At 39.3% G+C, this 18,569-nt stretch overlaps 1 long non-coding RNA gene and 1 other non-coding gene across 3 annotated transcripts in view; both read right to left on the reverse strand.

The window, feature by feature from the left end:
• The window catches only part of LOC141581980 (uncharacterized), a 1,111,619-nt gene that overhangs the window by 964,514 nt on the left and 128,536 nt on the right, over positions 1–18,569 (reverse strand). The window lies entirely within an intron of this gene.
• LOC141582118 (U6 spliceosomal RNA) lies at positions 15,643–15,749 on the reverse strand. Its single transcript, XR_012514949.1, has one exon. It is a non-coding gene; the product is annotated as a U6 spliceosomal RNA (small nuclear RNA).

Raw genomic sequence — 18,569 nt, forward strand, 5'->3', positions numbered from 1 at the left:
CTTCATGGTAAAAACTCTCAATAAACTAGGTACTGGCGGAATTTAGCATAAAATGATAAAAGCTATGTATGACAAGCCTACAGCTTGTTCAGTTCAATATCATACTGAACGGGCAAAAGCTGGAAGAATTCCTTTGAAATCAGGCACTGGACAAGGATGCCCTCTCTCACCACTCCTATTCAACATATTATTGGATATTCTAGCCAGAGCAATCAGCCAAGAAATAGAAATACAGGGTAATTGATTATGAAATAAGGAAGTCATAGTGTCTCTATTTGCAGATGACATGATTGTATGTTTAGAAGACCATCGTCTCAGTCCAAAATCTTCTGAAACTGATAAGCAACTTCAGCAAAGTCTCAGGATACGAAATAATTGTGTAGAAGTCACAGGCATTCCTATATACCAACAGACAAACAGAGAGCCAAATTAAGAGTAAACTCCCATTCACAACTGCTACAAAGAGAATAAAATACCAAGGAATACAACTAAAAAAGGATGTAAAGGACCTCTTCAAGGAGACCTACAAACCACTGCTCAACAAAATAACAGAGGACACAAACAGATGGAGAAATATTCCATGCTCAGGGTTAGGAAGAATCAGTATCATGAAAATGGCCATACTGCCCAAAGTAATTATAGATTCCATGCTATCCCCATCAAGCTACCAATGAACTTCTTCACAGAACTGAAAAAAAAAAAAAAAAAAACACTTTCTACTTCATATAGAATCACAAGAGATCCCACATAGCCAAGACAATTCTAAGCAGAAAGAACAAAGCCAGGGAGATCACATTGCCAGACTTCAAACTATACTACAAGGCTATAGTAATCAAAACAGCATGGCACTGGTATCAAAACAGCATGGTACTGGTACCAAAACAGAGACATAGACCAATGGAACAAAATAGAGACCCCAGAAAAAACACCACACATCTACAACCATCTGATCTTTGACAAACCTGGCAAAACAACCAATGAGGAAAGGACTCCATGTTTCATAAAGTGTGTCCGGAAAACTCGCTAGCAATATGCTGAAAGCAGAAACTGGACCCCTAACTGTCACCTTACACTGAAATTAACTCCAGATGGATCAAATATTTAAACATAAAACCTAACACCATAAAAACTCTAGAAGAAAATGTAGGCAAAACCATACAGGACAAAGGCATAGGCATGGACTTCCTAACTAAAACACCAAAAGCAATAGCAATAAAAGCCAAGATAGACAAATGTGATCTAATTAACCTCCACAGCTTCTGTACAGCAAAAGGATCACCATTAGAGTGAATCAGCAACCAAGAGAATGGGAAAAAATGTTTGTGATCTACCCATCTGACAAAGGGCTAATATCCAGAATCTACAAGGAACTAAAATAGATGTACAAGAAAAAAAACAAACAACCCCATGTAAAAGTGGGAAAAGGATATGAGCAGACACTTTTCAAAAGAAGACATATATGAGGCCAAGAAACATGAAAAAATGCTCATCATCAGTGGTCATTTCAGAAATGCAAACTAAAACCACATTGAGATATCATCTCATGCCATTTAGAATGACGATCATCAAAAAAATCTAGAGACAACAGATACTGGAGAGAATGTGGACAAATAGGAACACTCTTACACAGTTGGGGGAGTGTAAATTAGTTCAACGATTGTTGAAGGCAGTCTGGTGATTTCTCAAGGATCTAGAAATAGAAATTCCATTTTACCCAGCAATCCCATTATTGGGTATATACCTAAAGAACTATAAATTGTTCTACTATAAAGACACATGCACACATATGTTCATTGCAGTTCTGTGTACAATAGCAAAGACCTGGAACCAACCCAAATGTCCATCAATGATAGACTGGACAAAGAAAATGTGGTACATATACACCATGGAATAGTAAGCAGCCATAAAAAACGATGAGTTTGTGTCCTTCACAGGAACTTGGATGAATCTGGAAACCATCATTCTCAGGAAACTGACACAAGAACAGAAAGCCAAACACCACATATTCTCACTCATAGGTGGGTGTGGAACAATGAGAACACGTGAACTCAGGGAGAAAAGCGTCACCCACTGGGGGCAGTTGTGGGGGTTAGGAGAGGGACAGTGGAGGGTGGCGAGGGAGTGGAGGGTGCGGAAGGATAACTTGGGGAGAAATGCCAGATATACTATGCACTTAAAGTAAAATTTAAAAAAAATTCTTAAAAAATGATGAGAATAGAATCACCAGTTGGTTTCATTCTCCTTAAATATTTTCTCAATTTCGGGTGAAAGTATTTGATAAATGGGTCTGTAAAACTATATTATTGTGCTGTGAGAACTTTGAGAGACTGTTGTCACAGTAATGAGGAATGTCACTATCCACAGTCATTTTTCCCTTATCCCACTAAAATTAAAACATATGAGGACATGGCTTGAAAGGATAGTAAACACTGGCATTTGTTTTGATTATCTCTCCAAAATAGAAACAGAAAAGCTACTTCTCTCATCAATCAAATATTATTAATAAAATATATTTGACTTAGATGATGATATGGAATATCAATTTCAGTGAACTAGCTGCTTTTCATTGCTGATTGGTTGAGTGTTCCCCTTAAATAACACTTTTCTATTGGGTGATATTAATTATTGTAGATAATGTTTTTAAAATAAAATTATGACAGCCATTAGTTCTCTCTCTTCTCCTCCCCCCCCCCACACTGGTCTCCTCCATTTTCTTCTGTCTCTTCTTCCTTTTTCCTTCTGCCTTCTTTCTCGAATTCTTTTGCTTATCTATCATTCATTCATTTAATCTATATTTACTAGCACTTAAAGCTTCTTTAGAAGCTTCCATACTTCTGCCAAGATGGTAGAATAGGAACTGCTCTGGAGCACAGTTCCCAGTGAGAACAATGCAGAAGGCAAGTGACCTCGACATTTCCAACCGAGGTACCAGGTTCACCTCAATGGAACTGCTTGCACAGTGGGCATAGCCTAAGGGGGGCAAAGTGAGGCAGGGTGGAGCACTGACTCACCTGGGAAGTGCAACTGGCTGGAGGATGTCCCTCCTACCCAACAGAGGCCATTGGGGAACTTCTAAAGCCACTCCTGCACTTCAGTTCAGATACTGCACTTCTCCCATGGTCTTTATATCCCACACCAGGAGATTTTAGCTGGGCCAACAAGCGCTGTGGCTGACCAGCACGAATCTGAGAGGCCACTTCAGCCAGTGACATGAGTTTTAAGCACAAATCTCAGTGGCCGTTTTGGCTGGCACCTGGAACGCCTGCAAGACAGAGCCTCCCACTCCCCAGAAAAAAGGGGAGCTGAAGGCAGGGAGCCAAGTGACCTTGAGTGGCAGGTGTCCCACAACAAAGACCAGCCAACTGAAGCACACTGGCATGACAGTTTTGCAGTCAGCAGAACAGTTTGAGCTCAACCCGGGATGATGGAGCTCAGTGGGGGAAAGGGCATCCGCCAATGCAGAGGCAGTTCTAACCTTACCTGTGTAAACAAAAGCAAAGTTTACACAGCATCTGGACTGAGCCCACAGCAGCTCAGCAGTGCCTCTACAGGCAGATTGCGACTAGACTCCCTCCTTGCTGAGCAGGACACCTCTGACACAAAAAGGCAGCAGCACATCAGAGACTTACAAATAAAACATCACCTTCCAGGAACAGAGCACCTGGGAAAGGGGTAACTGTGAGTTCCGCTGCAGCAGACTTAAACGTCCCTGCCCAGCAGCTTTCAATGGAGCAATGAAGCTCCCAGCACACTTGAGCTCAGATAAGGGAGAGACTAACTCCTCAAGTGGCTCACTGACCCCAATATATCCAGAAGGATACCTCATAGAGGAGAGTTCTGGCTGATATGTGGTGGGTACCCTTCCGGGATGAAGCTACCAGAGAAAGGAACAGGCAGCAATCCTCGCTATTCTGCAGCCCCACAGATGATTCCCAGGCAAACATAGTCTCCAGTCGACCTCAAGTAGTCCTATAGCAGAGAGGCCTGTTAGAAGAAAAACTAAAAAAAAAAAAAAAAAAACAGAAAGAGAGAGAAAGACGTAGCTTCAACATCAACAGAAAGAATATCCACTCAGAGATCCCATCCAAAAGTCACCAACTTCAAAGACCAAACTTAGAAAAGTCCACAAAGATTGGAAGAAAAAAATACACAAAAAATGAAATCGCCGCGGACCAGAACGACTCTCCTCCTCCAAGGGATCACAACTCCTAACCAGCAAGGGAACAAAACTGGATGGAGAATGAATTTGATGAATTGACAGAAGCAGGCTTCAGAAGATGTGTAATAACAAACTTCTCTGAGATAAAGGAACATGTTCTAACCTAATGCAAAGAAGCTAAAAACCTTGAAAAAAGGTTAGATGAAATGCTAACTAGAATAATCAGCTTAGAGAAGAACATAAATGACTTCACGGAGCTGAAAAACACAGCACAAGAACATTGGGAGAAGTGTCTCATGTAGGTGATGGGGGGATGCAGGCAGCAAACCACCATGACATGTGTTTACCTATGCATCAATCCTGCAAGATCTGCACATGCACTTCAGAACTTAATTACAAAATAAATAAATAAATAAATAAATAAATAAATAAATAAATAAATAAATAAAAATTCCTGACCATGGGAAGGGAAATCAGGAAAAGTGAAGAGAGATAGATCACAATCCCCAAGGATTCTCCCTTACTTTCAGGGAAGTAACAGTGTACAGTAATAAAAATGAGGATTATCAGTCCCCAACTAGAAGACTTCCTCTCTGGAAGCTTTCCTGAGAGCCAATTTCAACATTGGGTACTAATTTCCTGAGTCTCGTCTTATAAAGAAAGTCTTTCTAATCCTATGTTGGAAAGACATGGAAGAACCAGGGGCATAATTTTAAAAATTTGAACTGGAATTTATTTCCTAATGAAGTATTAAAAACAAACAATTTCAAGGTAACTAGAGATTTGTTTTACTGAGCTCTTCTAAGCATTATAATATGTTACAAGATAGTGAGTTGTCAAATTAGAATGAATAATTTAGTTCCTCTGACTTAAGTGCTTCAGAAGATAGGAGAATGAATACATTTAATATTTACAGTCTTCACCTCTGAGATATGTGTAATCTTCACAAATATGAGTAACATACATAAAATATTATATATAGAAATGTTACAGTACACAAATGCTAAATTAAAAGTGATATAAAAGATAAATGCTATGAATCCTTACCTAAATATATATTTTCTTCAAATTAGAATACTGTTAATGTGTGTTCTATAATCTCCTGTTAAATTGAAACATTTGATGGCAATCTATGTATATGAATATCATCAGTTCAATGTAAAAAAAAAAAAAGGAAAAAAGAAAACCAAAAACTGGCAAATGAAAAATCTTACGACTACTGGATCTATTCTGTGTATTTTTCTGTGTTGTGGGTGATGTTTATAAATAAAAAAGGACTTTAATTGGCTTTATAATAATAAATGTTTAAATCAAATTAATTCTTTCAGAAGAATAAGAACTCTAGTACCTTTTACTTCGCATGACTTTAGTAATATTTGAGAAATAAAGACAGGTTTAAAGTTTATTGGTAAAATAAAGACATTAGCTCTAAATTAGGCAGGTCAGATATTAGGTTTGTAAAATGCTTTAAAGTAATACACTGCTTTTTTCGACTTTTAAAATTTGCTCAACTTACCTGCTTTGGAGTCACTAGACTCTAGGTAAGGTCTGGGAACATGTGGAGTTAGCCGTGCTCCCTGGCTATGCTTGAAAAAGTCAGACTTTACATGCACTTGTGTCTGGTGTCCTAGGCTTCATACTTAGTACAAAATTAAAATCACTTACCTGCCAGGTGTTTCACAAAAAAAAAAAAAAAAAAAAAAAAAAAATTGCTAAGAGCTAACAGAGTAACATGTAATTGAAACTAATGAAAAAGTTTTACATGGAAGCTTTGTGGAAAAAATGAAATGTGCTTTCAGTAAAACATTATAAGACATTAGAATGTAAATTTTGCTTAGTACAGAAGGTTAAAAAGTGTTTTGACTTAAATAGAATGAAGCTAAAGGTTTGAGCAAGTTGTGGAAGGTTTGTGAACTAGTCATCTTGTAAAAGAAACACCGTGTGAACACACTGGCTAAATTTAAAGGAGTATTGTTCAGTTTTTCCATAAATTGAACATTGGAATAAAAACACAACAGGGTTTTCTTAGAGCACTAATTTTGTTTAATACAAATTTGTAAAAGGTTATCAAAAGCTTATAAGAATTTCAACTTATAGTCAAACTGATGAAGACTGGATGAATTCATCTTTAAGGTTTTATTAAAAATTTGAGTTGACATTAACAGTACACTAACGCAAGAGAGAAATTTGGTTTTCTTTCTTGAATATGATTTTAACATAATATTAAAGAATAAAAAAGATTTCTGTCTCTCCTCAAACAAATTACAGCAAAAAGAAGGGAAGGACACACATTGCTTGAAAAACTGAGTCTTCTATCAATGAGTAAAGGCTTTTGCCTTTAAACATTTTTTGAGTTACCATTTTGGTTAAATGAATGACTTACTGTGACCTGGCATTCCATTTTATATCAAGTGTTTTAGGCCTTTAGTATATTTATATCAATATTAATATATTTGATACACTTCCCCAAATCCAATTTTATCTTCAAAATTAAGTCTTTTTGACTTCTTAATTTGGAATGCAAAAGAGGGCACTGAAAAATTGAAAAGAGAAATATATGGAATTACTTGACATATTTTTACATAAGGAGCACTGTCAAAATAAGAAATATTTTACCTTTTTCAGATTATATTGTAATCAATGTTCATATACGTTTGAAAATTGTATGAAATTCCTAAAATTGTAATACGTCAAAATATATGCTATCAATTATATTGTTTCCATGATAAATTGTAGACCACAGAAATGAACAAATTTTCTTGTCAATCATGTAACTATAACTATTTAACATCATTTCCACATTTAACTGCTTAATACTGATGCAGTTTCTGAAAACTTCACAAGCACAAAATGTCCTAGAATATGCTGTCTTTTAGGAGGTTCCTGAAATAATGGAAAGACCATGAAAAAGAACTCTTGAATACTGATTTCTGGAAACTTTAGAATCACATCATTTGTCAAATAATCCCAAATAGTTTAAGGACTGTGTAAGATTTCCTGGAATTTTAATGAAAAGACTTACTTGTTTTTAAACTCCTACCCAAGTAGAAGAAAACTTAATTGAATACCAAGAAAACATTTTGTCAGACTGTCATTCTAAATCAGCCAATACTGCAACTGTTTATATATGCAATTTGAATGAATTCCATGGTATAAGTCAAGCTACAACCTATGGCAACCCATCAGTTACAACTACTATGAACTTAAATTGGAGAAACAGCTGGTATTTAAAGGGATATAAGTTCAACGTTAAGCATGGACTCACGGAGAACCAAGACCGCTGCCTTGTCCTTCCTGGGTCCATACTCAAATTTCTTCTTAAAGGAGAACTACAAACCATTGCTCAAAGAAATAAGAGAGGTCACAAACACATTTTAAAAATCCATGCTCATGGATACAAAAAAATCAGCATTATAAAAATAGCCCCATGGTTCAAACTAATTCATAGATTCAATGCTATTCCCATCAAGCTACCAGTGACTTTCTTTACAGAATTGCCAAAAACTGCCTTTAATTTCATATGGGATGAAAAAAGAGCCGGCATAGCAAAGCAAACAGGACATCACTGGAGACATCATGCTACCTGACTTCAAACTATACTACCAAACTACACTAACCAAAACAGCATGGTACTGGAACCAACACAGATATATAGAGCAATCGAATGGGACAGAGCCCTCAAAAATAATGCCACACATCTACAACCATCTGAACTTCGACAAACTAGACCAAAAAAACAATCGGGAATGGATTACCTATTTAATAAAAGGTGTTGGGAAAACTGGGTAGCCATATGCAGAAAACTGAAACTGGTCCCCTTAATTACACCTTATACAAAAATTAACACAAGATGGATAAAAGACTAAAAGTGAAGACCTAAAATGATAAAAACCCTAGAAAAAAACCTAGGCAATACCATTCAGAACATAGGCATAGGCAAAGACTTCATGACTGAAACACCAAAAGCAATGGCAACAAATGTCAAAATTGACAAATGAGATCTAAATAAACTAAAAAGCTTCTTCACAGAAAACTAAAATGAAACAAAACACAACTATCATCGAAGTGAATGGGCAACCCACAGAGTGGGAGAAAATTTTTGCAATCTATCCATCTGACAAAGGACTAATATGCAGAATCTATAAAGAACTTAAGTTTACCAGAAAAAAACCAACTCCATCAAAAAGTAGGCAAAGAATATAAACAGACATTCCTGGAAAGAAGACATTTATGAAGCCAACAAACATATAATGAAAAGTTCATCATCACTTGTCATTTCAAAAAAACAATAATTTTAAACGTCAGAAAACAACAGATGCTGGAGAGGATGTAGAGATATAGGAACTCATTTACACTGTTGGTGGGAGTGTAAATTAGTTCAACCATTGTGGAAGACAGTGTGGTGATTCCTCAACAATCTAGAAATAGAAATGCCATTGGACCCAGCAATCCCATTACTGGGTATATAACCACAGGATTATAAATCATTCTACCACAAAGACATATGCACATGTATGTTTACTGTGGCACTGTTCACAACAGCAAAAACTTGGAACCAACCCAAATGTCCATCAATAATAAACTGGATAAAGAAAATGTGGCACATATACACCATGAAATATTATAGAGTCATGAAAAAGGATGAGTTTGTGTCCTTCTCAGGGACATGGATGAAGCTAGAAACCATCATTCTCAGCAAACTGACACAAGAACAGAAAACAAAACACCACATGTTCTCACTCATAAGTGGGAGTTGAACAGTGAGAATACATAGACACAGGGAGGAAAATATCACACACCGGGGCCTGTTGCGGTTGGGCCTAGTGGAGGAATAGCATTAGGAGAAATACCTAAGTTAGATCATGGGTTGATGGGTGCAAGAAGCCCCCACGGTATGTGTATACCTATGTAACAAACATGCACATGTACCACAGAATTTAAAGCATAATAATAATAATAAGAAATCTGCTTTTTTTTTTTTTTTTTTTTTTTCTCGTGATCCACCCACCTCGGCCTCCCAAAATGCTGGGGTTAAAGACTTGAGCCACCGCGCCCAGCTACTTTGTGTAATTTTTTTTTTTTTTTTTTAAGAAAAAGCATAAAGAAGAGGAAGAAAGAGAAAGAGGAAGAGGGAGAGAGGATGGGGGTATTGCTTTATTGCCCAGGCTAGAATGCAATCTAAATATGGGTATGCCTACAATTGTCCTATAATGGAGACATAAAAGAAAATGAGGGAACAGAATAACAAACAAGGAGCCAACCAACATTTCGTTTAAACTTGTAAGTTGATATGATGTGGTACTGATAAGAGTGTATATTTTGTGTATTTAAAGTGAAGAGTTCTATAAATGTTAATTATGCTTACGTGTTCCAGATCTGAGTTCAAGTCCTGGATATCGTTGTTAATTTTCTGTCTCATTGATGTGTCTAATAATAATGTTGAAGTCTCTCACTATTATTGTGTGGGAGTCTAAGTCTCTTTATTAGTCTTGTATGTCTGGGTATTCCTGTATTGGGTGCGTATATATTTAGGATCTTTAGCTCTTCTTGTTGTTGCATTGATCCTTTTATCATTGTATAATGTCCTTCTTTGCTTCTTTTGATCTTTGTTGCTTTAACGACTATTTTGTCAGAGGCAAAACTTTTAACTTCTGCTTTTTATTTATTTATTTTTGCTCTCTGTTTGGTTGGTAAATCTTTCTCCATCCCTTGTTTGGAGTCTTTGTGTATCCTTGAATGTGAGATGGGTCTGGATGCAGCATACTGATGGGTTTTAGTTTTCTATTCAAATTGGCTGTCTGTCTTTGGATTGGGGGATTTAGTCGATTTAAATTTAGAATTAATAATGACATATGTCAGTTTAATACTGTCATTTAATATTAGCTGGCTATTTTGCCCATTAGTTGATGTAAATTCTTCATTTTATTGATGCTCTTTTTAGTATTTTTTAGAAAGGCTGATACTGTTTGTTCCTTTCTATGTGTAGTGGTTCTTTCAGAAGCTCTTGTAAAGCAGGTCTAGTGGTGATGAAATCTCTGAGTGCCTTGTTTATTCAGAAAAAACTTTATTTTTCCTTCACTTATGAAGCTTAGGTTGGCTGGATGTGAAATTCTTGGTTGAAAGTTCTTTTCTTTAAGGATGTTGAATATTGGTCCCCACTCTCTTCCGGCTTATAGCGTTTCTGCTGAGAGATCTGCTGTAAGTCTGATAGGCTTCCCTTTGTGGGTAACCTGACCTTTCTCTCTGGCTGCCCTTAGTATTTTCTCCTTCATTTCAACCCTGGTGAATCTGATGACTATGTGCCTTGGAGTTGCTCTTCTTGAGGAATATCTTTGTGGTGTTCTCTGTATTACCTGGAGTTGAATATTATCCTGCCTTACTAGGTTGGAAAAATTTTCCTGAATAATATCCTGAAGCATATTTTCCAGCTTGGATTCATTCTCTTCGTCACATTCAGGTACACCTATCAAGCGTAGATTAGGTCTTTTCACATAGTCTCATAATTCTTGAAGACTTTGCTCGTTCGACTTTATCCTTTTTACTCTAATCTTGTCTTCTTGTTTTATTTCATTGAGTTGGTCTTCGACCTCTGATATCCTTTCTTCTGCTTGATCAATTCGGCTGTTAAAACTTGTGCATACTTCACATAGTTCTCATATTGTGTTTTTCAGCTCCATCAATTCACTTATATTCCTCTCTAAATTGTATATTCTTGTTAAGATTTCGTCAAACCTTTTTTTAAAGTTCTTTGTTTCTTTAGATTGAGTTAGAACAAGTTCTTTTAATTCACAGAAGTTTCTCATTATCCACATTTTGAAGCCTGCTTCTGTAATTGGAACACACTCGTTCTCCATCAAGCCTTGTTCCGTTGCTGATGAGGAACTGTGATCCCCTTCTGAGGGAGAGGCGTTCTGATCTTGGGTATTCTCAGCCTTTTTTGGCTGTTTTCTTCCCTTCGATATAAATTTATCCATCTGTGGTCTTTGTATTTACCGTCTTTGTAATTGGGTTTCTGAGTGGATGTCCAACTTACTGATTCTCAATGCCAAAATCTGAGCAACCCACTGCGCTGACTAAATCAGCAGTGTTAAGATTGATGGTGCTTTTCTGACTCTGCACCAAGAACTGACGCTCTGAGGCACCGGCAAAACTGCCTCGCCGGTCACAAGAGTCGCAATAGCGACCCATGGGGCTCCTCCACTGGGAATCTCCTGGTGCGTGAGCAACAAGAATTCATGTGACGGTGTGGTGTCCTCTCGTTCTTTGCACTTTCACTGGGAGCTACAATCCCGAGCTGCTAGTGATCAGCCATCTTGGATCTCTTGTCCCCAATCTGCTTTTAATTATGAAGCTCTTAAAGGAAATCCTTTTGAATCTCTTACTACGACATCATAGCTGGGAAAAACTGCTGATATTTTAAAAGTAACAAATACAAAAACCAGAAAGAACTAGACTTAGGAACCAAACTCAGGTTGCTGTAGGGAACAGGGCAGAATCTTAGGATTGGAATGTCACCAGTGCTCCTTCCATCTGGCCTTGGCTGGTAAAAGATGGCCTAATGTGACAGAAAATTTTTTTAACTAGGTTAAAAAAAAGAAGAAATTTCTGCGAATTAGAAAATACGTACTTGGCAGCTACAACAGTTTTAGCCAATTCAGATGACTTGCTTCCCAAAATTTGAATATTCCCTTGGATTTGACCAAGTCAGAAAGATATAGTCATAATTGATGAAAGAAAAGTGAAATAACAACAAAATCCCAAACATAAATAAATAAAAAAGTTAAGAAAATAAAAAAATGTACAATAAATATGATTACTGAGTATCATAATGTTAAGGAGAAATTAAAACTAAGTGGTTGGTAATCTTAACTTTTAGTCATTAAGGAAAAATTTTAAGACAAATCTCTAATTTAGCCACTTACTTGGAAATAAGGCTCAGGCTGATGACTGTTCTCTACCATCTTAGAAGTAGGAAAAAATTCACACCCACATTTCCTGCCAGAAGCAAGCTGAGACTCAAGAAAGGAAGTGCCTGCTCTCCACCATCATGGAAGCAGAACAACTTGTCTTCCTTACCAGAAATGAGAAAAACTTCATAAAAGGAGCTGTAAAGCAAAATCAGCCTTAGCTCTGAACCAAATTTTGGGAGATCTGGGACTCTCCGGAGGGCAGAAGCTCCCAAACCTCAGCAAATCATCTATCCTATTGGTTTGAACAATAAGGATAGCCCAGGTTGGTATCAAGCAATAATGACATTTATTAAAGGTCAGGGCCACATTGGTAATGTCCTTCTCTTTTTTTTTTTTTTTTTCTTCTGAGGTAGAGTCTCGCTCTGTTGCCAGGCACCAGACTGGAGTGCAGTGGTGCAATCACAATTCACTGCAACCTCTGTGTCCTGGGTTCAAGCAATTCTCCTGCCTCAGCCTCCTAGGTAGCTGGGACTACAGTATCATGTCACCACGCTCAGTTAATTTTTTTTTTAATTTTTTTATTTTTAGTAGAGATGGGGTTTCACCATGTTGGCCGGGATTGGCTTGTACTCTTGACCTCATGATCCGCCCGCCTCGGCCTCCCAAAGTGCTGGAATTACAGGCTTGAGGCACCGTGCCGGGCCCATGTCCTTCTCTTTTTATCTGTATTCGTATAGCCTGTTTTGTCAGAAACCAGGATTGCAACACCTGCTTTTTTCTGTTTCCCATTTACTTGAAGGATTTTTCTCCATTCATTTTGAGCCTATGTGTGGGAGTTCATGTGAGATGGGTCTCTTAAAGACAGCATACTCAAATGAGTCTTGGCTCTTTATCTATCTTGCTGCCCTATGTCTTTCAATTGGAGCATTTAGCCCATTTACATTTAAAGTTAGCAATGATATGTAAGGATTTGATCCTGTCATCACGCTCCTAATTGATAACTTCACAGACTTGCATACGTGGTTGGTTTTTTAGCATCACTGGTCTGTGTAATTCAGTGCATTTTTGTAGTGGCTGGTGATGATCTATTCTTTCCATATTAAATTCTACTTTCAGGAGCTCTTGTAAGGTAGATCTGCTGGTAATGAATTCCCTCAGCATTTGCTTGCCTGAAAATGATCTTATTTCTCCTTCACTTATGACACTTAGTTTTGCTGGACTTGAAGTTCCAGGTTGAAATTTTTTTCTTTAAGTAGTTGAATATCTCTTCTGGCTTGTGGGATTTCAGCTGAGCAGTTCACTGTTAGTCTGAAGGGATTCCTTTTGTAGGTGACTTTGTCTTTCTCCCTAGCTGCCTTTGACAATTTTTATTTCATTTTGACCTCGGAGAACCTGATGATTATGTGTCTTAGAGGTGTTCTTCTTGTGGCATATATGAGGTTCTCTGGATTTCCTGAATTCAATGTTGTTCTGTCTGGCTAAGTTGGGGAAATTCTGATGAATGATATTCTGAAATATGTTTTCCAATTTGGTTACATTTTTGTCATCTCTTTCAGGTACGTTAATAAGGCATATATTTCACCTTTTTACATAATCCTTTATTTCTCAAAGGTTTTGTTCATTCCTTTTCATTCTTTTCCCCCATTCTTGCCTCTTTTCTTTCAGAAAGCCAGTTTTCAAGCTCTGAGACTCTTACATTTGCTTGATCTATTCTACTAGGTGGTCTTGCACATGAGATGGTGCTGGTCTGACCTCAGCACTCCTTAGTCTGCTTGCCTCTCCCAGGACCCCAGCCTGGCCATACCTGCTTACAGGGCACCCTTGGGTGCCCACACACATTACAAAAATTTTTATAAGGCAATCACACACAATTACCATGTGGCTGCATTATAAAATTCATGTAGTGTGCTTTTCAGCTCTATCACATCAGTTTATTCTTTTTTTAAAATCTGTACTTCAGGTTATAGGGTACACATGCAGATCATGCAGAATTGTTGCATAGGTACACACATGGCAATGTGGTTTCCTGCCTCCATCCCGTCACATATATCTGGCATTTCTCTTCAGGTAATCCCTCCCTGACCACCCCAACCCCTGGTGTCCCCCTGTTGGCCACCCCCAAAAAGACCCCAGTGTGTGATGCTCCCCTCCCTGTGTCCATGTGTTCTCATTATTCATCACCTGCCTATGAGTGAGAACATGCAGTGTTGGATTTTCTGTTCTTCTGTCAGTTTGCTGAGAATGATAGTTTCCAGATTGATTCATGTCCCTACAAAGGACACAAACTCATCGTTTTTTGTGGCTGCATAATATTCCGTGGTGTATGTGTGTTACATTTTCCTTGTCCAGTTTATCATCTCTGGAAATTTGGGCTGTTTTCAGTTCTTTACCATTATAAACACTGCCACTGTGAACATACGTGTGCATGTTTCTTTATAATAGAATGATTTATAATCCTTTGGGTATATACCCAGTAATGGGATTGGTGGGTCAAATGGAATTACAATTTCCAGGCCCTTGAGCAAGTGCCACACTGCCTTCCACAATGGTTCAACTGGTTTGTACTTCTAGCAACACTGTAAAATTGTTCCTATTTCTCCACATGCTCTCTGGTATCTGTTGTCTCCAGATTTTTTAATGGTCACCATTCTAACTGGCATGAGGTGATATCTCAATGTGATTTTGATTTCTCTAATAACCAGTGATGATGAGTATTTTTTCACATGTTTATTGCCCTCAGATATATCTTCTTTTCAAAAGTGTCTGTTCATATCCTTTGTCCACTTTTGAACCGGTTTGCTTGTTTTTTTCCTTGTAAATCTGCTTTATTTTTTGTAGATTATGGATATCAGCCATTTGTCAGATGGGTAGATTGCAATAATTGTTTCTCATTCTGCTGGTTGCTGGCTCACTCTAATGATGGTTTCTTTTGCTGTACATAAGCTCTGGAGTTTAATAAGGTCCCATTTGTCTATTTTCCTTTTTGTTGCCAAAGCTTTTGGTGTTTTAGTCATGAAGTACTTGCCTACACCTATGTCCTGTATGGCTTTTCCTATTTTTTGTCTAGATTTTTTTATGGCATTAGGTCTTATATCTAAATCTTTAATCCATCTGGAGGTAATTCTACTGTAAGGTGAAAGGAAGAGGTCCAGTTTCTGCTTTCTGGACACTGGTAGCCTGTTTTCCCAACAATTATTAAACAAGAAATCCTTTTCCCATTGCTTGTCTTTCTCAGGTTTGTCAAAGATGAGATGGTTGTAGATGTGTGCCATTGCCACCAGGACCTCTGTTCTGTTCCATTGGTCTATTTCTCTGTTTTAGTACCAGTACCATGCTGTTTTGATTACTGTAGCTTTGTATTATAGTTTGAAATCGGGTAGCATGATGCCTCTGGCTTTGTTCTTTGTGCTTAGCATTGTCTTGGATATCCACACTCTCTTTTGCTTCCATATGAAGTTTAAGGTGGGTTTTTCCAGTTCTGTGAATAAGGTCATTGGTAGCTTGATGGGGACAGCATTGAATCTATAAATTACTTTGGGTAGTATGGCCATTTTCACGATATTGATTTTTTCTACAAATATGCAATGCTTCATGAATTTTTAACTCCTCCTTGAGCAGGGGCCATGCTAATCTTCTCTGAATCATTCCAATTTTAATATATGTGCTGCCAAAGTGAGCACCAGTAATGTTGTTTATACTGGATATATTGCCTGTTAGCTCCTGCGATGTTTTACAATGATTTTTGGCCTCCTTGCATTGGATGTTGACATACTTCTTTCACTTAGTGAACTTTGTTTCTACCCACATTCTGAATTCTACTTGTATCATTGCAGACATGTCAGCCTCTGGCCAGTTCTGAAAACTTGAACAGGCTGAACAGTTGATGTAATCATCTGGAGGAAAGAAGGCATGCTGACTTCTTGAGTTTCAGTGTTCTTGCACTGATTCTTCCTCATCTTTATGAGCTTATTCACCTTCAACCTTTGAGGTTGCTAACCTTTGCACAGGGTATTTTTCTTTTATCATGTTTGATGATCAGGAGGGTTTGATTGTGGTTTAAGGTAGAAGCAGGCAGCTGCCTTTGGTTTTGGAGGATTTCAGTGGGCCAATATTCATCTCTCAATTCCTGGACTGTGTGCTTTAATTCTGGGAAACTTATATTGGGTCTCAACTTTTTTCTCTGGCTCCTCGAAGTTTGGAGTCTACTGCACTGAAGGAAGCAAAGTGTGGCAGGTGTTGGCAGAGTGCTTGCAGATGCAAACCTGCCTGCTTCCCTGTTGGCATTTGCCCAGTGGTGGAAGTGGTGGAGGCAAGACAGCTTGGTGGCGGCCAGAAGACCCCTGCTGTGTGTGCTGTTGCACTGGAGGTAGTGTTGGTTCAGGCCAGGGTGCTGGCCTGTGCATGTCTGAGTGCCATCTCTGTGACCCCCTAAGCAGCAACGACCACTCAACGTATATTAGCATTCCCTTTTCGTGCACAGAATTAGCACAAGGAGAAGGTGTTGGCAGAGGTTGTGATTTTGTTCCTCTGCCTACCATGGCTCTTTCTTCAATGGGAGTTGGTGTGGGTTGAAGTGCGTGCTACATTCCCATGTGCTAGTAGGGTAAGTGCAGCAAAATCCACTCATGTAAACACACACCAGCAAAGTGACGTAGGACGTTTTTGTATAAAGAGCTTCAGTATGGAGAGGCAATGTAGAGGCGGGTGCGTGCCTGAAGGGTCCGCTTTGCTGCATCTCTTCACTGCTCAGGCATGGTCCACTGGCACAGAAACAAAGGTGTGGGCAGCTGAGAGTGCCCTGTAGGCAGGCGTGGCCAGGCTGGGGCCCTGGGAGAGGCAAGCAGACTAAGGAGTGCTGAGGTCAGACCAGCTTCATCTCATGTGCAAGAATGCCCAGTAGATATCACGCCTCAGATAACTCTCTGAAAAGTGAGGCCCCAGCACAGCACAGGTGCTCTACAAAAACGTGGCCAGACTTTTTAAAGCAAGTCTCCTTTTATTAATAGGGAAAATCTCATACCTGATCTCTGCTGGGCAATCTTCACATAAGATGTGGCTGATCTGACCTCCACACTCCTAAAGTGCTGGGATAAAGTGTCTCATAAGACCCAGTAGAGCCTAGAGAGATAGCTGTGCCTGCCCTCTGGGCTTCACATCAGCTGGCTTCCTGCTCCATCACTTTGCTTGTCTCCTGCGGGCTCTACCCCAGAAAGATGTGAGTTAGCCATCACTTAGTGTAATCACCCCAGGATGGAGGGTCTGTTCTATGGGCCCAAGCCAGAGTTCCCTGTCCAGTGATAAGCAGTGGGGGGTATGTGGTATCCACAAGAGATAGACTGCCTTGTTCCTTGGGTCAACTGCAGCTTGTTAGAGTTATCAATATGGCACTTAGGGTCTTTGCTTTCTTGATATTCTGAAGGTAACAAGGGCAGATCCACTGCAGAGGCAGTGGCAGAGAGGATTTCAGTCGATCTGTGAAGCTCTGTCCAAGAAATTGCCAAGTTGCTACTGGCTTGATGGTTTCAGTGGGGTCCTGGATAAAGACCCAAGCCAGGAGGACCTGCTCATCGAGGAGATATGGAAACCAGCACCCACGTAACGGTTCAGCTACTTTCCCATAAGGCTGCTGTGGTATACTGGGGGTCTACTCCAGTACCTAATTGCCTCATATCTTCCAGCGACTCAAGGTATCACTAGCGAAGCCTGCAAAAAGACAAAGATAATAGCCTGCCTCTTCCTCTGGGACCTCTGTACCACTGAGGTACAATCCTGTTGCCAATCTGGACACAACTACGAGAGGTGGCTGGAAAAAAGTTCAGAAGTCTTGTCTAGTCAGGAGGAACAAGATCAGAGACTTGCTTTTAAAAAAGTCTGGCCATGTTTCTGTAGAGCAGCTGTGCTGTGCTGGGGGTTCACTTCAGCCCCTGGTTGCCTCAGACACTCTGAAGTCCCAAGGTTGAAATGGCTGAGTTGCCCAAGCAACAAAGATTACAGTCTGGTCCTCTCTCTGGAAGCTCTGATTCAGGGAGGCCTGAAACATCTGTCAGCCAGAGAACAGCAGTGAAGGCAGCCAGAGACCCTGTTGAAAGGCTGTACCCAGTGATTAGGAATGTTGTTGGGGATTGACTTAAACAAGGGTCTGGCTATGTTTTTGCAAGGTGGCTCTGCTGTGCTGAGCTACCACTTACACCTCTGGTCAGCTTGGGTTCTAAAAAGCCCTAAGGCCAGAACCTAGTCATCCAAACAGCAAAGATGGTGGCCTACCTTTCTCTGTGGGAGCTCTGTCTAAGGAATATTTCAAAACTCCATTGGCCAGGGAACACCTGTGAGGGTAGCTGTAAGCACCAGGTGGGAGGTCCTGTTCAGTAAGAAGGAACAGGTTCAGGAGCCTGCTAACAGAAGCAGTCTGGCCATGATTTGGTAAAGCAGCTGTGCTGTGCTGCGGGAACTCTTCTGCCCCTGGTCGGTTTGTACTCTCCAATGCCCACAGGCTGGAATAA

This window comes from Saimiri boliviensis, chromosome 18, assembly GCF_048565385.1.
Source record: "Saimiri boliviensis isolate mSaiBol1 chromosome 18, mSaiBol1.pri, whole genome shotgun sequence".
In the NCBI taxonomy this organism is placed as follows: domain Eukaryota; kingdom Metazoa; phylum Chordata; class Mammalia; order Primates; family Cebidae; genus Saimiri; species Saimiri boliviensis.